Source organism: Mustela lutreola, chromosome 1, assembly GCF_030435805.1.
Source record: "Mustela lutreola isolate mMusLut2 chromosome 1, mMusLut2.pri, whole genome shotgun sequence".
Classification (NCBI taxonomy): Eukaryota; Metazoa; Chordata; class Mammalia; order Carnivora; family Mustelidae; genus Mustela; species Mustela lutreola.
In genome coordinates, this window is record NC_081290.1 from 12,168,279 (window position 1) to 12,192,310 (window position 24,032).

At 36.5% G+C, this 24,032-nt stretch overlaps 1 pseudogene; it reads left to right on the forward strand.

Annotated features, from left to right (window-relative positions):
* Nucleotides 1-548: 548 nt before the first annotated feature.
* LOC131823218 (UDP-glucuronosyltransferase 2B31-like) overlaps nucleotides 549-24,032 on the forward strand; it is a 56,071-nt pseudogene continuing 32,587 nt past the window's right edge.

Sequence of the window (24,032 nt, forward strand, 5' to 3'; positions counted from 1 at the left end):
AACTGAGCTTCTCAACTGGTTACGCTTCTGACTCTTGGTTTCAGCAAAGGTTAGGATCTCAAGGCGGTGAGATCAAGAGATCAAGCCCCAGAGTTGGGCTCTGGGCCCAGAAAATAGTCTGCTGAAGGTTATCTCCCTTAGCTTCTCACTCCCCCTGCTCTGGGGAACTATCTCTCCAAAATAAAAAAGAATCTTAAAAACAAAACAAAACAAAACAAACTGAGCTATTTATGACAGACTTCATTTCATTAACTTATTCTCTTTACCTCAGAGTCCTTTAAAAAGATTTACTTGGTGGCTTCCACGATCATTCTACCCTTTGATAATGGCAGTAAAGTCTCACTTGTAGATTGGATAATATAGGACACACTCCCTAAGGAACTTACTGAACTTTCACTCTCTCCTATTGAGAGGGAAGGGGCTGCCATGCCTACCAGGGAGGTAGTCATCACCTTGTAGGCTGAAGAGGCCCATTAGAGTAGCACCTCATCCCCTGAAGCAGAGGCTGGTGGCCAGAGTCTGATGACTGGTTCTTGTGGCCCAGAAGGATGCCCAGGGTGGATGTGAGATGCTGCTCCAAAGGGCATGCCCAGCACTGGCACCTGGAGGTAGCCTCCATGCTAGTAGTGGGCTTTCATGAAGTTGGCTACCCCCAGACCTGTTCTGGTACTCGGCAACCCAGCCCAGGCCCCCTGGACCCTGTGGACTACGACACAGTGGGAATAAACAGCCTGGCTTGCCAAGTGCTGCATGGCTGGCAGCCTTCGGCCAACCTAGTCTTTACAACTTCAGCCTGGCTGTGTGCCTCAGTTCACCCAAAGGTGTACATGCCCTACATGGTACCTAGCCAGACACTGCTATTTTAGTACGACTGGGGCATGTGGCTGATTGCACAAACAATGGCACATTCACTAACCTGGTGTACATCTTCTGTGTGCTAGCCACATGGACGCTGCTGTGGGCCACTGCCCTGAGCTTAGAGGGTCCAATCACAGCCCACCACTCCTTCAGTGGGCCTTGCCACAGCTTCGTATTCCGCTTACTGACAGCACCCCAGCAAAGACTGGTGACCAGCCATGCAGATAAATGTCTGGGTACCTGGTGCCATTACTGAGATCCTTGCTGTCTGCAAGCTCTGAAAGGGGGCATGGATCACCGCAGGCCTGCGCCTGTCTTGATTTGGCAGCCTGTTCTTCTCTGATGCCTTCAGAGGACACTGATGCTGTATTGAGCTGCAAAGCCACAGTCCCACATGCTGCTTGCAGGGAGTGGCATGCTATGAAGCTCTCTATGGCTCCTGAGCCTTGGCTAACAAATACTTAAGGTCAGCATGTTGTCTGGTAAGACATTCTTTGGCTTTTATTTCTACTTCAAGTGATAGAATATATCCTACAGAAGTAAGTGTTTAAAATGTAAATTGTTTTACTTACCTGTGAAGTGATCATTACAGTAAATATTCTTAATTAGTGCCAGAGTGAGATAATTACTACTTAGCAAGCTAAGGAAACCACCTTTATATTCTGTCAGTTTCTCTTATAAATGGCTATTTTTTTTTTTTAATTAACTTCAGGGTCCATCTTATTTGAACACATGTAACACTTTATTTTATGGCCAGAACCCCAAGTACTATACTGAATTGAGGTGAAACAGTGATTATTCCAATCGCCTTCACAATTTCAGGGAAAACCTTTACCTGTTTTACCAATATTCCCTGGTACTGCCTTACTGTAGATAAATATTCTATCAAATTAAGGAAATGCCCTTCTGCTAAAAAAGAAAAAAAAAAAAAGAATCTGAGAAAACTGTTTTTATGAAGTATAATGCAGAATGAGGCTTTCAAATAAAAATTTTTAAAAAGATTTTATTTATTTATTTGATAGAGAGAGAGATCAGAAGTAGGCAGAGCAGCAGGCAGAGAGAGTAGAGGAAGCAGTATCCCAATTGATCAGAGAGCCCAATGTGATGCTCGATCTTAGGAACCCAAGATCACGACCGCAGCCGAAGGCAGAGGCTCAACGCACTGAGCCACCCAGGCACCCTCAAATAAATTTTAAACATACTGTTTAACCATGCATTTCTACCTCTAGGTATCAGTCATGTAGAAATACACATGCACATGTTTATGGACAGCATATTCCCAGAAGTACCTAAATATCTATCAAACATACCTCCAATGAAAGACATAATATATACAATAATTACACAGAAGACTTTGTTACAGGCAATATTGTTGCATGTTCCCATCACATTGCTAAATGACAAAGTTCTAGAAAAAACACAATCATGATACTCTCTTTTGGAAATAAAATAAAATACACGTAAATTTGTACAAACACAAAAGAAACATTCTGAAAGAACACCCAGAACATCAAATGATGGTAATTTAGACATTTATACATGTCTTTATCTTTTGACATTTTACAACATGGTTTTCATGTATTAATTATACTGAATAAAAAAAATCTGCTAATGAAATAAACATATTATTTCAATATAACAAGTTCCAAGATTTTGTTATTGTGCTATCAGGTCAGTAATGTCAGTCAGAATACTGGAATTGACCAAAATCTGATATACCATCGATTGTTAAAAATTTGGGCCCCTTTTCCATGTTTAGGAAATCTTTCATCTAAAATATCTAGTAATAAATATGTTAGAATGTTTATTAAAAATTTCAATACATGTGAAGATCTAAATGCACAATTCTTAACTATTTTACTGTGTTTTTAATGTGAATATTTCATGAATTTTACAATAGCTTAGTGACCTCTGCTGGCTGGTTTTTAAAAGATTATAGTGTGATGGACATTGGGGAGGGTATGTGCTATGATGAGTGCTGTGACTTCTGTTAGATTTATGAATCACAGATTATCACCCCTGAAACAATAACACATAATATGTTAATAAAAAGTTTATTTTATGGTAATTTTAAAACATGACTACAAATAGCAGCAACTTGAGTATTTTCTAATTATCACCAGATGTGTGAGTGAAGATCCTTTGGATGATTATATCTCAGCCATTATATAACTGTAACCTACTGAGAAACCCAAGAATCAATGCAAAGAACCTACTGCCTGAGCCCAGCTGACACCCAGAACTATGAGAGATAATAATAAAAAGATTATTGATGCTGTAGGCCCCTACATATGGGGGCAGGTTGTTCTGAAGAGAAAGAACTCAGTAATAATATTACTACATTTATAAAAAATTATACATATAGGAAAATAATATAACTAAGAAATACCTAAAAAAAATTGGAGCTACAAATGTTACATTTTGAAAATAACTGTAGCTTAGAATGCACGCAGCATACACTAGAAACACTCCCTGAAGCACTAGGCCCTGGACAGTATAGACCTCTTCTTAATATAGCCATTACTCTCAGGAGAAAGAAGCAAAACAGGCTTTCCTAACACAGAGAAAACAGAGATCTATAGAGAATGTCAAGATAGAGAAATTCACCCTAAAAGTAAAAATAATAAGTCATCACAGGCAGAGATCTAATCAACACAAATATAAGTAATATGCTTGAACTGGAATTTAAATCAACCATCATAAAGATACAAGCTGGGATTACAAAAAGCCTACAGGATACCAGTAAATCCCTTACAACACAGATAAGAGCTAGTCAGACCAAAGGGGGCGGAAAACAGAAAAAGTAAAAGGCTCTAAATACAATGCAATACCACCCAGATATAATGACCACAGGGATGGAAGTATCAGAAGAATGACTAAGTGATATAGAAGATAAAACTATGGAAAATAATGAAGCTGAAAAGAATAGTGAAAAAAATATATTGGACATGAATGTAGACTTTGGGAACTCAGTGACTGCAGAAAGTGTAGGAACTTTCTTATCATAGGAATCCCAAAGAAGAAGAAAGGGGAAAAGGGGTTGAAGTTTTATTTGAGTAAAGTATAGCTGAAAACTTCCTTTATCTGAGGAAGGAAGCAGACATCTAAATTCAGGAGGCACAGAGAACACTCAACAAAATCAACAAAATCAGGCCAACACCAAGACTTATTGTAATACTATTTGCAAAATATAAAGATAGGGAAAGAATTCTGAAAGCAGTGAGGGAAAAGATATCCCTAAACTACAAGGGAAAACAAATCAATTATCAGTAGATTTACACAGAAACTTGTCAGACCAAAAGAGAGTGGCATGATATATTCAACAAACTGAATGGGAAAAATATGCAGCCAAGAACACTTTATCCAGCAAGATTGCCATTCAGAATAAGAGAGCTAAAGTGTTTCCAGGACAAACAAAAACTAAAGGAGTTTGTGACTACTACACTAGTCCTACAAGAAAAAATAAAGTGACTCTTTGAGCGGGAGAGAAAGACCAAAAGTGACAAGACTAGAATGGAACAGAGAAAATCTCAGGAAACAATGAAAAAACAAGTAATAAAATAACATTGAATACATATCTATGAATAATTACTCTGAAGGTAGATGGATTAGAATTGTAAGACAAGACCCATCTGTAATCTGCCTACGAGAAACTCATTTTAGACCTAAAGCCACCTGCAGATTGAAAGTGAGGGAATGGAGGAATATTAAACAAGCAAATGAATGAAAAAACAGAAACAAAAACAAAAAACAGAGAAGTAATACATATATGAGACAAATGAGATTTTTAAGATGTTTGTTTATTTGACAGATTGAGATTACAGGTAGGCAGAGAAATAGGCAGAGAGAGAGGAGGAAGCAAGCTCCCTGCTGAGCAGAGAGCCTGTGCAGGGCTTGATCCCCGGACCCTGGGATCATGACCTGAGCCGAACACAGAGGCTTTAACACACTGAGCCACTGAAGTGCCTTGACAAATGAGATTTTAAACCAAAGATTGTAACAAGGAATGAAGAAGGGCATTATATCATGATAAAGGGGACTATCCAACAAGAGGATCTAACAATTGTAAATATTCATGCCCCCAACTTGGAATACCAAAATACATAAAACAACTAATAACAGACATAAAGGAACTCATTGGTAATAAAGCAATAACCATAGGGGACTTTAACATCCAACTCACAATAATGGACAAATCACCTCAACAGAAGCTCAACAAGGAAACAATGGCTTTGAATGACACACTGGACCAGGTAGACTTAACAGATACATTCAAAACATTTCATCCTAAAGCACCAGAATACATATTCTTTTCAACTGCACATGGGACATTCTGCAGAAAAGATCCCATACTAGGTCACAAATTGGGCCTCAAGAAGTACAAAAATATTGAAATATTTTCCAACCCCAATACTAGGATAATGAAGTCAACCACAAGAAAAAATTTGGAAAGACCATGAATTCATGGAAATTATAAAGCATGCTACTAAGGAAAGGATAGGTCAAAGAGGAAATTAAAGAAGAAATTTTAGATGGAAAAAAATGAAAATGAAAATATAAAAGTCAAATATCTTTGGGATGCAGTAAAAGCAGTCATAAGAAGGAAGTATATTGCAACACAGGTCTACCTCAAGAAGCAAGAAAAGTCTCAAACACAATTTAACCTTACACCTAATGGAGCTAGAAAAAGAAGTGCATATAAATCCTAGCACCAGCATAAGAAATGAAATAAATATTAGAGCAGACATAAAAAATATAGAAAAAAAACAGATCAATGAAAATAGAGCTGATTCTTTGAAAGAATTAATATAATTAATAAACCTCTAGCCAAATATATCAAAAAAGGAGAGAAAGGACCCAAATAAATAAATAAAATCACAAATGAAAGGGGAAGGATACAACCAATACCACAGAAATACAAACAATAAGAGCATATTATGAAAAATTATATGCCAATGAGTTGGGCAATCTGGAAGAAATGGATAAATTCCTAGAAACATACAAATTATCAAAACTGAAAAAGGAAGAAGTAGAATATTTGAACAGACCCATTACCAGGAAAGAACTTGAATCGTAATCAAAACTCTCCCAACAAACAAAGACCAGAGCCAGATGGCTCCCCAGGGGAATTCTACCAGACATTTAAAGAAGAGATAATACCTGTTCTTTTCAAATTGTTCCAAAATAGAAATGTAAGGAAAACTTCCAAACTCATTTTACAAGGCAAGCATTACCTTCATTCCAAAACCAGACAAAGACACTACTAAAAAGGAGAGATACAGGGCAAGACCCCTGATGAACATGGATGTAAAACTTCTCAACAAGACTCTAGCAAATCAAATCCAATAGCACATTAACAGATTTAGTTGCTATGATCAAATGGGATTTATTCCTTGGGCTGTAGGGGTGGCACGATATTTTGAAATCAATCAATATGATACACAATACACGATCCTCTCCATAGATACAAAAAAAAAGCATTTGACAGAATACAGCAACCATTATTCAAACTGCAACAAAGTAGATACAGATGGAACATAACTCAACATCATAAACCTCATAGACAAAAGACCCACAGCTAATATCTTCAATAGGAAAAAAACTGAGAGCTTTTCCCCTAGGGTCAGGAGCATGAAACAGATGTCCACTCTCACCGCAGTTGTTCAACATAGCACTAGAAGCCCTAGCCTCATCAATCAGCAAACAAAAAGAAATAAAAGGCATCCAAATTGGCAAGGATAAATTCAAACTTCACTCTTTGCAGATGACCTGTTACTCTACAGAGAAAACACAAAAGACTCTACCAAAAATTTGCTGGAACTGATACATCAATTCAGCAAAGTTGCAGGATATAAAATCAATGTACAGAAATCTGTTGCACTTCTATTAATCAATAATGAAGCAGTTGGAAGAAAAATCAAAGAATCAATTCCAAATGCACTTTTTATAAATGCACCAAAAACTATAACATACCTAAGAATAAATCTAATCAAATGAGTGAAAGATATGTACTCTGAAAACCATAGAACACTCATGAAAGAAATTGAGGAACTGAAGGATGTGTGAAGAACTTACACAACTCAACACCAAAAACAACAGAAAAAGTAATCCAGTTAAAAAGTGGGCAGAAGACATAAACAGACATTTTTCCAAAGAAGACATACAGAAGGCTAATAGACTCATGAAAAGATGCTAAACATCACTTACTATCAGGAAATATGAATCAAAACTACAAGGAGATATTACTTCACAACTGTTAGAATGGCTAAAATCAACAACATGGCAAACAACAGGTGCTGGCAAGGATGTAAAGAAAGGGGAACCCTCTTGCACTGTTGATGGAAATGCAAACTGGGGCAGCCTCTGTGGAAAACAGTATGGAGATTCCTCAGAAAGTTAAAAATAGACCTACCCTATGATCCAGGGATTGCTCTACTAGATATTGACCCAAAGAACATAAAAATACTGATTTGAAGGGACACACACATTACTATGTATATAGCAGCATTATCAACAATTTTTTTCTTACAAAAATTACAAAATTTTTTTTCGTACACCCTCATGAACAAAACCCACTCCACCTTTTCCTGTATACTGCCTTTGCAGTCATGTTTCTTAAATTCCCTACATTTAATTCCTTGAGGACCTCTAAAATTAATCCTTAAAGCTACATGAGAACCGGATGGTGCTCACAATTTTTTATCAAGCATTAACATTTGGATCAAAGTATCATCATAGTGGTCTCAATAATCTAATTAGCAGTCCTGACAAGCTAAGCAAGTAATATTGCTAGGATCTGGTTATCACCAGTGAGCACACTGCTTAACCTTGAAGAGGGTAAGCAATCAATGACTGATGAATGGATAAAGAGATGGTTCATGTATGCAATGGAATATTACTCAGCCATAAAAAAGAATGAAATCTTGCCATTTGCAAAGACAAGGATGGAACTAGAGAGTAGTATGCTAAGCGAAATAAGTCAGAGAAAGACAAATACCATATGATTTCACTCATATGAGGAATTTAAGAAATGAAAGTGATTAACATATGAAAAGGAATAAATAAGAGAGAGAGAGAGAGAGAGAGACAGGCAAACCAGACAAAAGAATCTTAACTACAGAAGACAAACTGATGGTTACCAGAGGAGGTGGGTAGGGAATTGCTTAAATGCACCAGGTGTTCTATGGAAGTGGTGAATCACTAAATTCTACACCTTAAACTAATATTATACTCTATGTTTACTAACTGGGAATTTAAATAAAAACTTGGAAGAAAAGATCAACACGACCTATACATTTGGAATATGACCCACTCTTTCATCATGCACTCAACTCATTGCAACAGAAACTTCAATGTTAGTAGATACAGATAAGATGAACTATTAAATAGACTCAAGATGAAAATGAAAATCTGAATAGGCCTAAAACAAAAATAGATTGAATCTGCAATCAAAAAAATACCTAGAGGGCGCCTGGGTGGCTCAGTGGGTTGGGCCGCTACCTTCCGCTTGGGTCATGATCTCAGGGTCCTGGGATCTAGTCCCGCGTAGGGCTCTCTGCTCGGTGGGGAGCCTGTTTCCTCCTCTCTCTCTCTCTCTGCCTGCCTCTCTGCCTGCCTGTGATCTCTCTCTGTCAAATAAATAAATAAAATCTTTAAAAAAAAAATACCTAGAAAGTAAAGTTCATGCCCAAATGAATTCACTGATAATTTTAAGAATTTAAAGGATTAATATCAGTTCTTCAAAAAGATCTTCCAAATAATAGAAAAGGAGTAAATATTTGCCAACATATTCAATAAGGCCCTGATATTACCAATACATAGGGACAGTTCTAGAAAACATTACAGACCAATATTTCTTATGAATATAGATTCAATAGTCCTCAACAAATGCTAGTTAGCCAGTTCCAAGGATATGCAATAAACAATCTAAAATGAAATTAAGGGTCTCAGTACAATACCATCAAAAGAACAAAATATTTCATAAATTGAACAAGAAAGTGCAAAATTTATACTGTGGAAACTACAAAACATTGCGGGAAGATACTTTAAAATTTCTAAATAAAAGGAAGGCCTCTCATATCCAAGCATTTAAACAGCATTTTTGTAATAGCAATTCTTCAATTGATATACAGCTCAACAAAATCTCTATCAAAACCCCAGCTGACTCTTATATGAATTGGCAAGCCAGTCTTAAAATTCATATAGGTGTATTAAAGGACCTAAAATAAATATAGTCAAACAATCTTTAGATTGGAAGAATTACACTGGTTTTAAAAATAATTACACTGCACTGGGTATTGTATGTAAGGTATGAATCATTAAATCCTACATGTGAAACTATTATACTGTATGTTAACTAACTGGAATTTAAATTAAAACTTGGAAGAAAAAAAATTCTAAATGACAGTAATCAAGAGAGTGTGACTTGGGCATACAAATAAGCATGTGGAACAACAGAATAGATTTTAGAACCAGAAATAGTCTTACACAGTGTTGGCCAGTTCATTTTTGAGAAGGGAATAAACACTCTTTTATTTTTATTTTATTTATTTATTTGACAGAGATCACAAGTAGGCAGAGAGGAACGCAGGGGGAGGGGGAAAGCAGGCTCCCTGCTGAGCAGAGAGTCCAATGCGGGGCTCAATCCCAGAACCCTGAGATCATGACCTGAGCTGAAGCCAGAGGCTTTAACCCATTGAGCCACCCAGGTGCCCCTGAACACTCTTTTAAATAAATTCTTCGGGAAAAACTGATTATTCATATGTAAAAGAATGAAGTTGGACACACTACATCAAACCATACGTAAAAATTACTCAAAATGAATCAAATATCTACATGTAAGACTAGAACTATATAACTCTTAAGGAAAAAAACATAGGGTTAAAACTGTGATCTTGGATTTGGTAATGCTTGCTTAGATATGGTACCAAAAGCACAAGCAACCAAATCAAAAATAGAGAAATTGGATGTTATCAAAATTTAAAACTTCTATTCTATAAAGGATGCCACAAAGAAAGTGAAAAGACAATCCACAGAATTGAGTATGTATTTGCAAATTATACCTCTCATTAGGGATCTTTATCAGGCTATATGAAAACCTACAATTCAATAATAAGACAATTGGTTTTTAAAATTAACAAAAGATACCAATAATGAGTCCAAAGATTAAGTAAGTATTCAAAAAGCTCTTAACACAGAAACTCCAGAGGCAGACAGGTGAATTGTGTGAAACATTTAAAAATTGACTACCAAGCCTCAAACTCTTCCAAAATGTCAAAGAAGAGAATACATTTTCACTCTTTCTATGAAGTCAAAATTACCTTAAAACCAAAACCAGATAAAAGAATACACTGACATTTCTGATGAATATAGATGCAAAAGTTCTCAACAAAATATCAGCAATCTGAATTCAAGAACACATTAACAGAAGTATACACCATGACCACTGGGAATTATCTCTGGATATAAGGATAGTTCAACATATACAAATCAATAAATGCAATTCATCACATCACAAAGATAAAAATCATGCAGTTGATGATGTCAATAGATGCCGAAAAAGCATTTGATAAAATACATGTTTTTTGATAAAAAAAAAAAAAAACCTTTAGCAGATTTAGTAAGAAGGAATGGACCTCAACATAAGAAAAGCTATTTGTGATAAATCCACTGCTAACATTATAATCAAAGGAGAGAAACTGAAAGGGTTTTCTCTGTGATCAAATATAAGACAAGGTCGCCCATTCTCACTACTCCTATTCAACAGAGTACTGCAAGTACTCACTAGAGCAATTAAGCCAGCCAAAGAAATAAAAGGCATCCAAATTGAGAATGAAGAAGCAACATTATCACTATTTGCTGGTAATAATGATCTTAAAAATAGAAAAAACAAAAAAGTTATGAAAACACTTTTGGAATTAAGCAATGATTTCAGTAAAGTGGCAGGTTATAAAATCAACTGTTTAAAAAAAGAAGAGCAAATTGGTCATTCTCAAGGGAGGGGAGGTGGAGGCCTCTGGGAAAAGTAACTCAACACCCCGACAAGCATGACTACAATGAAATATGAGTTCATCCCCACAGGCATGACTATAATCAAAGAGCTAAATAATAAGTGGTGGCAAGATACAGAAAATTGAAACCACTGAAGGTTACAGGTGGGAATTATTTCACATTGTTCCAGTCATCAAACGTAGAGTTACCATATGACCCAACAATTCTACTTCTAGATATAAATGGAAGAGAAAGAAACACAGGCCCAAATAAACCATTTACATCTACCTTTTACATCTTAAGTTTTCCACTTGCCATAAAAACAGTTTATATAATGTATTTACTTTGAGATGTAGGAGTTATATTTTAACTTCCTGATTGATTTCTCCTTGGATATAAAAACAAGTAATGATAACAGAGAAGTGGGATTTGAAAAGAAGCAGAATGTCTACGGAAAGCTGTAGCTGAGTTGTTACTTCAGCTCCAGGAGTTGTGGAAAGGTGCTGCTGTGACCCACAGAATATAGCCACTGGATCCATATAAAGAATATCCTGGTCCAGGTGCTGCTGTGACCCACAGAATATAGCCACTGGATCCATATAAAGAATATCCTGGTTTAACTTGTCCAGAGAGGTCACAAAGTTACTGTTCTGACATCTTCACCTTCTGTTCTTATTAATCCCAACAAAAAATCTCCTCTAAAATTTGAGATATGCTCTTCATCTAAGTAAAAATGACACAGGTTTCTATGATGCAACTGGTCAATAAATGGATAAATGGTCTACCAAAATATACATTTTGGACATGTTTTTCACTAATGCAAGAAGCCATTGGGAAATGTTCTCACTGTCTTGAAGAAATTGCAAAGATGCAGAGTTTAGGGTACCTGGGTGACTCAGTTGCTTCAGCGATTTCCTTCAGCTCAGGTCATGATCCTGGAGTCCTGGGATCAAGTCCCGCCTTCGGAGTCCCTGCTCAGCAGGGGGTCTTCTTCTCCCTCTGCTCTTCCCCCTCTCATGCTCACTCATTCTCATTCTCTCTCTCTCAAATAAATAAATAAAATCTTTTTTAAAAAAAGATGCAGAGTTTAAACAAGAAAGTTGTGACAAAACTATAAGAATCAAGGTTTGATGTCATTCTTGCAGATGCCATTGGACCCTGTGGTGTGCTTCTGGCTAAGCTACTTAAAATATCTTTAGTGTACAGTCTTCGCTTCTCTCCTGGCTATGCATTTGAAAAGTATAGAGGAGGATTTCCTTTCATTCCATCTTATGTACCTGGTACCAAGTCAGAATTAAGTGAGCAAATGACATTCATGGAGAGAGTAGAAAGTATGATATATGTGCTTTATTTTGAATTTTGGTTCCAAACATTTAATGAGAAGAGTTGGGATCAGTCTTACAGTGAAGTACTAGGTAAGTCATGTTTTTAACTGGTAGCATGAAGTCTTAATTCTAAGTGGTTCAGAAGGCAACCTTGTATAAAGTTAAAGGAAATTGTCTTTTATAAGTGAAATGATGAAAACATAAAATGATCTGTCAATCTCACAAGGTATTATGGAAAGCTTAAATTATAAGGTCAGTTAAGACCCTGTGGTCCATTGCTAATACAAGAACATGCCAAGTATAAACCACAAATTGAAGCAATCACGTATTTGTTCTTGTTCATTTGTTTGTAACAGGCTTTATCTTAAGGAGGAGTTTTACATCCACAGCAATATTAAGTAGAGATTCACCTTAAACGCCCTGTCCCCCCACATTCATCCCTCCCTGTATTATCAACATCCCCCAGCAGAGGAGGACATGTGTTACAACTGATTAAACTGTATGGACAGATCATGATCCTCCAAAGTCCATAGTTCATGTTAAGGTTCCTTCCTGGGATTGTACATTTGATAAGTCTGGACAAAGGAGTAATGTTATGTATTCACCACTATAGTGCTAACAGAGTAGTTTCAGTACCCTAAAAATTCTCTATACTCTTTCTAGTCATTCCACATATAAATTTTACCATATTTTTTATAGAAGATAGAAATCTCATGAACTATCTTTATCAAAGCAGACATTTAGACTTAAGATTTACATATTTCTAGCACAACTATCTATGGAGCATTGGAGGAAATTGTTTTCTCCTTGTTTAGTTTCCTTTAAAAATTAAACTGTCTTGCCATATTGTTTGAAGGCTCCTTCAGAATTGAAAGGTATAGAAGCTCTATCCCAGACTGAGGAACCTATAATTTGAAGTTACTAATGGTTGCATGTTCCTTAACTAAATATTTACAAACCTTGTTGAAGTATGGACACACACGTTATTAGTCTGATTTTTTTCAAAATTACACCCTCATTCAAAGAAAAAATGAGCCAAAATGAAGGGTGAACATATCTATTTCCATACTTTATGATAGTTTCCAGCAACTTTTGCAAATATTCTTATTTAATGCACAAATATCATTAAGCTCTTAACATGAACCTGATAGATTAAAAGCTATACTCTCAAGAACTTCACAATGTTTTTGGAAAATCTGGGATCAAATGGCTTGCTAAATTGTAAGAAACTAGACTACAGAACTCTAGGAAAAAGTGTTTCCATGAGTGTGGTAGGATTAATTGAGAAGATGAATTCAGTTTTTGCATTTGCATTCATTACTTTTGCAGCTGCACAGAGTAAACAAATGCATGTTAAATATTGTAGTGGCTTAAGTTTAAAAATTATTGATTATGAATGAGTGCATGTGACATTAGAGATGAAAGTCTATTGCACTTTTTCTTTTGTATGTGTATTTATGAACAATATGTATATTTACATATTTAATTTTTAAACCACAGGCACTTTCTTTTTTCCCTTTTTAGGTTTCATTTCATTTCATTCTTTTTTCATTAACATATAATATATTGTTAACCACAGGAGGTACAGGTCTGTGAATCATCAGGCTTACATACTTCACAGCACACCCCAAAGCACATACCCTCCCCAATGTCCATAAGTCAACTTACCATGCCCTACACCTTGCCTCCAAGCAACCCTTAGTTTCTTTGGTGAGATTAAGTGTCTCTGATGTTTTATCTCCCTCCTGATCCCTTCTTGTTTCATTTTTTTCCTTCTGTAACTCCCCAAATCTCCACATTGATTCTCAAATTCTTCATATCAGGGCGATCATATGATAATTGTCTTCCTCTCCGATTGACTTACTTCATTCAGCATAATACCCTCTAGTTCCATCCATGTCCTTGCAAATGACAAGATTTCATTTCTTTTCATGGCTGCATTGTATTCCATTTTATATATGTACCACTTCTTCTTTATCCACTCAGGTGTTGATGGACATCTAGGCTCTCTCCCTAATTTGTCTATTGTGGAGATCGCTGCTATAAACATTTGGATGTGCATGCCCTTTCAGATCACTATATTTGTATCTTTAGGGTAAATACCCAGAAGTGTGATTGATGGGAAGTAGGGTAGCTCTATTTTCAACTTTCTGGAGAAACTCCATGCTCTTTTCCAGAGTCACTGCACCAGCTTTCATTCCCACCAGCAGTGTAGGAGGGTTTTCCTTTCTCCACATCTTCACCAAGCATCTGCCATTTCCTGAATTATTAATTTTAGTCATGCTGACTGGTGTGAGGTGATATCTCATTGTGCTTTTGATTTGTATTTCCATAATGCCGAGTGATGGGAGCTCTTTCATGTGTCTCTTGGCCATCTGGATATCTTTTGTGCAGAAATGTCTATTCATGTCCTCTGCCCATTTATTTATTTATTTATTTAAAGACTTTATTATTTGACAGAGAGAGATACAGTGAGCGAGAGAGGGAACACAAGCAGGGGGAGTGGGAGAGGAAAAGCAGGCTACCCACTGAGCAGGGAGCCTGATGCGGGGCTTGATCCCAGGACGCTGGGATCATGACCCGAGCTGAAGACAGATGCCTAACAAGTGAGCCACCCAGGTACCCCCACTGACCATTTCTTGATTGGATTCTTTATTCTTTTGGTGTTGAATTTGATAAGTTCTTTATAAATATTGGATACTAACCTTTTATCTGATATGTCATTTGCAAATATCTTCTCCCATTCTGTTGGCTGTCTTTTGGTTTTGTTGACTGTTTCCTTTGCCGTGCAAAAGTGTTCAATATTGATCAAGTTCATTTGTGCCTTGTTTCTCTTGCCTTTCATGATGTTTTAAAGAAGAAGTTGCTGTGGCTGAGGTCAAAGAGGTTGCTGCCTGTGTTCTACTCAAGGATTTTGATGGATTCCTTTCTCACATAGAGGTTTTTCATCCATTTGGGGTCTATTTGTGTGTGTGTTGTAAGGAAATGGTCCAGTTTCATTCTTCTGCATATGGATGTCCAATTTTCCCAACTCCATTTGTTGAAGAGACGGTTTTGTTTTGCTTTTTCCCCCATTGGACATTCTTTCTTGCTTTGTCAAAGATTAGTTTACCATAGAGGTGAGGGTCTATTTCTGGGCTTTCTATTCTGTTCCATTAATCTATGTGTCTGTTTTTGTACCAGTACCATACTGTTTTGATGATGACAGCTTTGTAATAGAGCTTGTAGTCTGGAATTGTGATGCCCACCATCTCTGGCTTTCTTTTTCAACATTCCTCTGGCTATTCGGGCTCTTTTCTGGTTCCATATAAGTTTTAAGGTTATTTGTTCCATTTTTTTGAAAAACAAGGATGGTATTTTGATAGGGATTGTGTTAAGCATGTAGAATGCTTTAGGTAGCATAGACATTCTCACAACATTTGTTCTTCCAATCCATGAGCGTGGAACATTTTTCCATTTCTCTGTGTTTTCTTCAATTTCTTTCATAAGTACTTTATAGTTTTCTGAGTATAGATTCTTTGCCTCTTTGGTTAGATATATTCCTAGGTATCTTATGGTTTGGGGAGCAATTATAAATGGGATTGACACCTTAATTTCTCTTTCTTCTGTCTTGTTGTTGGTGCATAGAAGCACAACTGATTTCTGTGTTTTCATTTTATATCCTGACACTTTACTGAATTCCTGCACAAGTTCTAGCAAATTTGGAGTGGAGTCTTTTGGGGTTCCACATAAAGTATCACATCATCTGCAAAGAGTGATAGTTTGATTTGTTCTTTGTTGATTTAGATGCCTTTAATTTCTTATTGTTGTCTAATTGCTGAGGCTAGGATTTCTACCACTATGTTGAGTAGCAATGGTGATAATGGACATCCCTGCCCTGTTCCTGACTTAAGCCGAAAAGTTCTCCGTTTTTCTCGCTGTTGGTTGTTCATAGATGGCTTTGACGATATTGAGGTATGTATGCTCTATCCATACACTGTGAAAGTTTTGACCAAGATAGGATGCTGCACTTTGTCAGTGCTTTTTCAGCGTCTATTGAGAAGATGATCTGATTCTTGTTCTTTCTTTTTAATGTATTATTTCACTTTGACCAATTTGCGGATGTTGAACCAACCTCACAGCCCAGGAATAAATCCCACTTGCTAGTGGTGAATAATCCTTTTAATGTACTGTTGGATCTGATTGGCTAGTATTTTGGTGAGAATTTTAACATCTGTGTTCATCAAGGACATTGGTCTGTAGTTATCTTTTTTGATAGGGTCTTTGTCTGGTTTTGGGATCAAGATAATGCTAGCTTCATAAAATGAGTTTGGAAGTTTTCCTTCCATTTTTATTTTTTGGAACAGTTTCAGGAGAATAGGAATGAATTCTTCTTTAAATGTTTGGTAGGATTCCCTTTGGAAGCCGTCTGGTCCTGGGCTCTTGTTTGTTTGGAGATTTTTGATGACTGTTTCAATCTCCTTACTGGTGATGGGTTTGTTCAGGTTTTCTATTTTTTCCTGGTCCAGTTTCAGTAGTTTATGCATCTCTAGGAATGCATCCATTTCTTCCAGATTGTCAAATTTCCTAGCATGTAGTTGTTCATAATATGTTCTTATAATTGTTTGTATTTCTTTGGTGTTGGTTGTGATCTCTCCTCTTTCATTCATGATTTTATTTATTTGGGTCCTTTCTCTTTTCTTTTGGATAAGTGTGGCCAGGGGTTTATCAATCTTATTAATTCTTTCAAAGAACCAGTGCCTTGTTTCGTTGATTTCTTCTATTTTGTTGTTGTTGTTGTTGTTGTTGTTTGTTTATTTCCATGTCATTGATTTCTGCTCTGATCTTTATTATTTCTCTTCTCCTGCTGGGTTTAGTCTTTCTTTGCTGTACTTTCTCCAGTCCCTTTCGGTATAGAGTTAGGTTGTGTATTTGAGACATTTCTTGTTTCTTGAGAAAGCTTTGTATAGCTATATATTTTCCTCTCAGGACTGCCTTTGTTGTGTCCCACTGATTTTGAACAGTTGTATTTTGATTATCATTTGTTTCCATGATTTTTTTTCAATTCTTCTTTAATTTCCTGGTTGACCCATTCATCCTTTTGTAGGATGCTTTTAGCCTTCATGTATTTGTGTTCTTTCCAACTTTCCTGTTGTGATTGAGTTCTAGTTTCATTGTGGTCTGAAAATATACAGGGAATTATCCCAATCTTTTGGTACCAGTTGAGAGCTGATTCGCAAACCAGGATGTGATCTATTCTGGAAAATGTTTCATGTGCACTAAAGTAGAATGTGCATTGTGTTGCTTTGGGATGGAATGTGTTTAATATATCTGTGTTGTCCATCTGGTCCAGTGTGTGATTGAAGGCCTTTATTTCTTTTTTGATCTTTGCTTGGATGATCTGTCCATTTCAGTGAAGGAGGTGTTAAGTTCCCCTACTATTATTGTATTATTGTCAAAATGTTTCTTTGATTTTGTTATTACTTGATTTATATATTGGCTGCTCCCATATTAGGGGCATAGATATTTAAAATTGTTAGATCTTCTTGTTGGAGAGACACTTTGAGTATGATATAGTGTCCTTCCCCATCTCTTTTTATAGTCTTTGGCTTAAAATCTAATTAATCTTATATAAGGACTGCCATCCCAGCTTTCTTTTGATGTGTATTAGCATGGTAAATGATTTTCCATACCCTCCCTTTAAATCTGGTGGTGTCTTTGGGTCTAAAATGAGTTTCCTGTAGACAGCATATCGATGGGTCTCTTTTTTGTTGTTGTTTAATCCATTCTGATACCCTGTGTCTTTTGATTGGGGCATTTAGCCCATTCACATCTGGGTAATTATTGAAAGATTAATTTAGTGCCATTGTATTGCCTGTAAGGTGACTGTTACTGTATATTTTCTCTGTTCCTTTCTGGTCTACTACTTTTAGGCTCTCTCTTTGCTTAGAGGAGCCCTTTCAAAATTTCCTGCAGGGCTATTTGATGTTTACAAATTCTTTCAGTTTTTTTTGTCTTCGAAGGTTTTTTATCTCTCCCTCTATTTTCAGTGATAACCTAGCTGGATGTATTATTCTTGGATGCATTTTTTTTTTTCATTTAGTGTTCTGAATGTATCATACCAGTTCTTTCTGGTCTGCCAGGTCTCTGTGGATAAATCTGATGCCTATCTAATATTTCTACCATTGTATGTTACAGACTTCTTCTCCTGGGCTGCTTTCAGGATTTTCTCTTTGTCACTAAGACATAAATTTTACTATGGGATGATGGGGTGTGTACTTTTTCTTATTGATTTTGAGGGGAGTTTTCTGTGCCTCCTGGATTTTTATGCTTGTTCCCTTTGCCATATTAGGGAAATCTCTAGTATAATTTGCTTCAATATACCTTCTGCTCCCCTCTCTCTTTCTTCCTCTTCTGTAACCTCAATTATTCTAATATTGTTTCATCTTATGGTGTCACTTATCTCTCAAATTCTCCCCTCATGGTCCAGGAGTTGTTTGTCTCTCTTTTGCTCAGCTTCTTTATTCTCCATCATTTGGTCTTCTATTTCACTAATTCTCTCTTCTGCCTTCTTTATCCTAGCAGTAAGAGACTCTACTTTTGATCGCATCCCATTAATAGCTTTTTAAATTTCAGCTTGTTTAGATTTTAGCTCTTTTATTTCTCCAGAAAGGGCTTTTATTTCTCCAGACAGGGTTCTAAAATCTTCCATGTATTTTTCAAGCCCAGCTAGGCCTTTGAGAATCATCATTCTGAACTCTAGATCTGACATCTTACCAATGTCCGTATCAATTTGATCCCTAGCCTTTGGTGCTGCCTCTTGTTCTTTTTTTTGTGGTGAGTTTTTCTGCCTTGTCATTTTTTCGAGATAAGAGTATATGATAAGAGTATATGACTGAGAGAATAAAATAGTAAAGGGTGGTAAAGACCCTAGAAAAATGTATGCTATCCATATCAGAAGAGATCCCATACAGGAGGGAGTAGGAAGGGGGTAAAAAGAAGTTTAAAAATAACTTTTTAATTAAAAATACACACACACATATATAAATATATAATATTAAAATTAAAAATACACACACATATGCATATATAAATATATATATAAGAAAATATAAATAAAATAAAATATATGTTACATATATATTAATATATATTGAATATATATATACATATATATATATATATTTGTGTGTGTGTGTGCGTATACACACACATACATTGGACTGGTGAATAGAACAGAGCCACCCACTTGATTTTGGGTGTATTTTGTTCTCTTAGGAAAAACTACCTCCCAAAATTATAACAAAAGAAAAACTATATACACAAAAATAAGGGTAAATATGATGAAGGGATGGAATATGATTGTAAAGATGAAAATTTTTTAAAATTTAAAAAAAAGGAATTGGTAAGATAAGCTGGTTGGGAAAAGAAAGTGGAGAGAATTTGCTCAAGATGGAGACTAGAACAAGGCCTTGTGCTCGATTTAGGACATATTTTGATCTATTAGAAGAAGTCATATCCCAAAACTTTTTAGAAGAAAAATCCTATATGTGTACCAAAAATAAAGTTAGATAAGATGAAGGATAAAATATGACTATAATAATGAAGGTTTAAAAGGGTTGTTTTTATTTTTGTTTTTAGAAAGGTGTTGTTAAGATAAACTAGTTAAAAAACATTAAAAGAGGAAAGAGGAAAAGTTAAAAAAATTAGAATACAAAAATTTTTAAAGTTTAACTTTGCAAGATTAAAGAATCATGAGGAAAAAGACATAAATTCCATGCTTTGTTTTTACTCCTCTGGAATTCTGCTGTTCCTGATCAGTGAGCTTGGTCTTGGCTAGATGTTTTTGTTGATCTTCTGGGGGAGGGGCCTGTTGTAGTGATCCTTAAATGTCTTTTTACAAGGCGAAACTGCACCACCCTTGCCAGGGGCTGGGCTAAGTAATCTGCTCGGGGTTCACTCTTGGGAGCTTTTGTTACCTGAACAATTTCCGTAGAGCTCTCTCTGGAAGATGGGAATGAAAATGGTGGCCTCCCAATCTACAGCGCAGAGGAACTGAGAGCTCGGGGTCCCACTCCTCAGTATGTCTTCTGAGAAAATCGCTCAATCACTTCCATCTTCCTGGTCTCCCACTGTGCTCCAAGCTCACCTGGCCTGTGACTGAGCATTTCTGTCTCTGGTGCACAGCCCCTTTTGGAATCTCCAAACCCAACAGATTCCTGCCACTCTGCTCTTTTGGTGGTTCTCCCCAGATCTGCCACTTGTGGCATCCCTGCTCAAAGAGTAGTGGTCTGATTGTGCACAGATCACAGTTTAAGGTAATCCCAAGCTGAGAGCTCTCTCCAAAGTTCCGTCTCCATAGCCGCCTTCCCCGCTCTAATACTTTTGAGCTCTGCTACATTCAGACAACTCTGATCCTTTTGTTACCCCATGGAACCTGAGACCACACTGTCCCTGTGTGGGCTCCGCCCCTGCTTAGCCTCTGGATCGATGTCCCTCAGTGGAGCAGAATTTTAAAAGTTCAAATTCTGTGCTCTATTTCTCCACCGCTTGCCAGGAGCTGGTCCTTCCCCCAGCAGTCTATCTTCCTGTCACTTTGGATTCACTTCTCTGCACTTCCTACCTTTAAGAAAGTGGTCTATTTTCTGTTCCTAGAATTGCTGCTCTTCTCTTGAATCTCCTGTTGAATTTGTAAGTGTACAGAATGTTGATAACTATCTAACTGTACTCCTGCAACTGGATGTCCTCTCAGTCTGCTACTCCTCCTCCATCTTGAGTCTTTCTCCAAACCACAGGCACTTTTAAACAGCTTTGGCTAAATTATTTCAAGCTCCTTTCAGAAAATTACCTGGTATATTCACATTATAATATTCCTGTTTCCTCTACATTTTGTTTGCTTTTTTCCCTTCAGGTAGATGCACTATATTATCTGACTTATTGAGGAAAGATGAAATATAGTTCACTCAAGTCTACTGGGATCCTGAATTTCCTCACTTATTCCTACCACATTTTCAGTTTATTGGAGGACTCACCAACAAATCTGTCAATCTCTTGCCTATAGTAACCTATTTCTGTATGTTTTGCTTTGTTTATATTTTATTTTCAGTAGAAATGATTCTGTATTCTTTATTTAGAAGGTCTGATTACAGTGAGGAAGATATGGGAAGCTGATATATGCTAATTAAAAATGTAAATATTTCTAATATTACAATTATATTAGATGAAATTACAATGTGAATTTTATTATCATTGCAAAACAACATATTATACCTGGAGACTTTGGGAATAGGGTCAGTTAAGGCCTTCATTATTCAACACAAAAGAAAGTATCATTCATTCATTCAAAGAATATTCTGGAAGTGACTAGCTCAGAGGTAAGTCCTGGATATTCAGAGAACAGTGTAAACACAATTTCTACCCATACATGCCTGACATTCTACTTGGAAAGACAAAATACAAGCATGTGATAAAAAAAATTATGTGAAAAGTATTATAATAAGGAAAGACTGCAATAGTAATGAACATTCAGCAGGAATCATAGAAAGGTATCTCATATCATTGATAAGTGAGACTTGAAGAGGAAGGAATGGGGAGAGAGGAAGACTCTGAAAAGTAAATAAGGTAGAGTAATAATGACAGTTCCTGAGAAGTCTGTTTTGTCTAATAGAAAGAGGCTGAATAAAGAGGCTGATGATGTTGGACAAGTATGTTAGAGACAAATAATTATAAGGCTTCTGAAGCATCTACTAAGAGCATTATGGAGCTAATAAAAAGGGGAAAATGGAGTGTGAAAAGGGAAATATATGATCAGATTTCCTTTTTCAAAAAGTATCCAAGATGCCATCACTGGATTGGATTGTAGAGGGGCAAGAATGAAAAAGAGAACCATTTAGGAGGTTGTTGCAAGAGTTCAGACAACATGACAGAAAAACCAGATGTTAAAGATAAGACTATGCCAACTCTACATTATCAATCTCATATTTCTTTCAGTGAAAAAATTTTTTAATATCTATAAATCCCTTAAAAGGTCTCTGGCACATAATCAGTGATACAGAAGTAGTATTAACTACTGTCATGATTTTGTTACTATTATGAGTATTATTAAAAATCTAAAATTTGTCCACCTAATTTGATATGATTCCTCACTGAATAAGAACTAGTTTCCAAAGATAAAGACTGTATATTCTAGCAAATTTGTAAATATTCTTTGCCATACTTAAGAGTAAACGCATAGTTTGACAATCAGATGAGGTATGAAATGCTCACATTTTTTGGTAAGTGTTAAGGCTCTTCACCATTATTCTAGCTTAAGGGGAAGACAATTCTTTAACAATATTATGTGTCCCCAACAATATTGGCAGCCAAATCCAAAATTATTTGCCTTTCTTACAGCATTTGAGTAATTCCTCATTTGTGATCCCAGAGTTTGACATTTAGAACATAAAATGGATATGCTTATTGGAGCAAGGGTTCTCTGCCATATACCAAGCCTGCATGAAACTTCAGTAAAATCCCATAGGGAACTTAGTTCTTGACACCATAATGTCAAAATGATCAAGGGGAAAATGGATATTTCATGTATGATAAGGACCATAAATTCTGCACACTTATTAAATTTCTACCACTTCTATCTGGAAACTATCAATAGTTTAAAGTTACAAAGTATATAGGATGATATTTCCTATAAGAAAAAGAATATATGTGTTTTAAATTCATTGTATATCTTTAAGACATTGGCAGCAAGCATCCCTTACTGAACTATTAAATAATCTATTCAGAGATCCTTTTTGTCTACCATTTGATTAGCAGCAACATAAACCTGAGGTCTTTTTTTTTTTTAAAGACTTTATTTATTTATTTGACAGAGAGAAATCACAAGTAGATGGAGAGGCAGGCAGAGAGAGAGAGAGAGGGAAGCAGCCTCCCTGCTGAGCCAAGAGCCCGATGTGGGACTCAATCTCAGGACCCCGAGATCATGACCTGAGCCAAAGGCAGCGGCTTAACCCACTGAGCCACCCAGGCGCCCCTAAACCTGAGGTCTTATTTAGGGGTTAATGAAATCTTTCTTGATTACAAATTATTCGGGCAACCTATGGAAACTTTCACAAAGGTAAAGCCTGAGGTAAGATTAGTGAAAGTTCTATTCAATCTAACCCTATTCTTGGAAGATGTCTCCTTTCACACTAAGAGATTGTGATGATGTCAATAGGAGTGGAACAAGATGAGGAGGAAGAGGACAAGGAGAATGATGATTAGTTGTATAATCATAATAATTAGTAATAGTAGCTGCTGTTATGACGTTGCAAAACAACACTTGAATCCAAGTCAATGTTTATGAAGACTGTCCATATTCTTTATTATGTAAAATAAAGAGTTCTTAAAAAGTACTTGCTTTCCATTAATTATGAGGATCCCAGAATACTTCTGTACTCTCCTTTAAAGAAATAAGGCATCTTGCAAATTGCAACAAGATTCTCTAAAAATTATATATTTATGGGGGTGCCTGGCTTGTCTGGAGTGGCCTCGTCCAGAGTGGTCTCATCCGGAGTGGCCTCATTGGGAGTGGCCTTGTTGGGGTCATCATCATCTCCTCTTCATAAGAGATAGCCCCTACTAGTTGGTTTGGTTTCTGATGCTTGGCGCAAAATTAAGCTTTGCTTGGCTTTCGCTTTGAATGAGTCTCGTTCCTTTGATCACGGACCCTAACATTGGGGGCTTGTCCGGGATCAAACTACAAGCACTGAGCCAGCGTAGGAATTTCTGGGAAAAGCCTCTGGAGGTATCAGGACCTTGTCTATCTTTCTGAATGCGGAGCTCTAGGGTATAACCCACTGGCTATAGGTAGCTATAGCTATAGCTCCAAGGTATAGCCCACTGGGA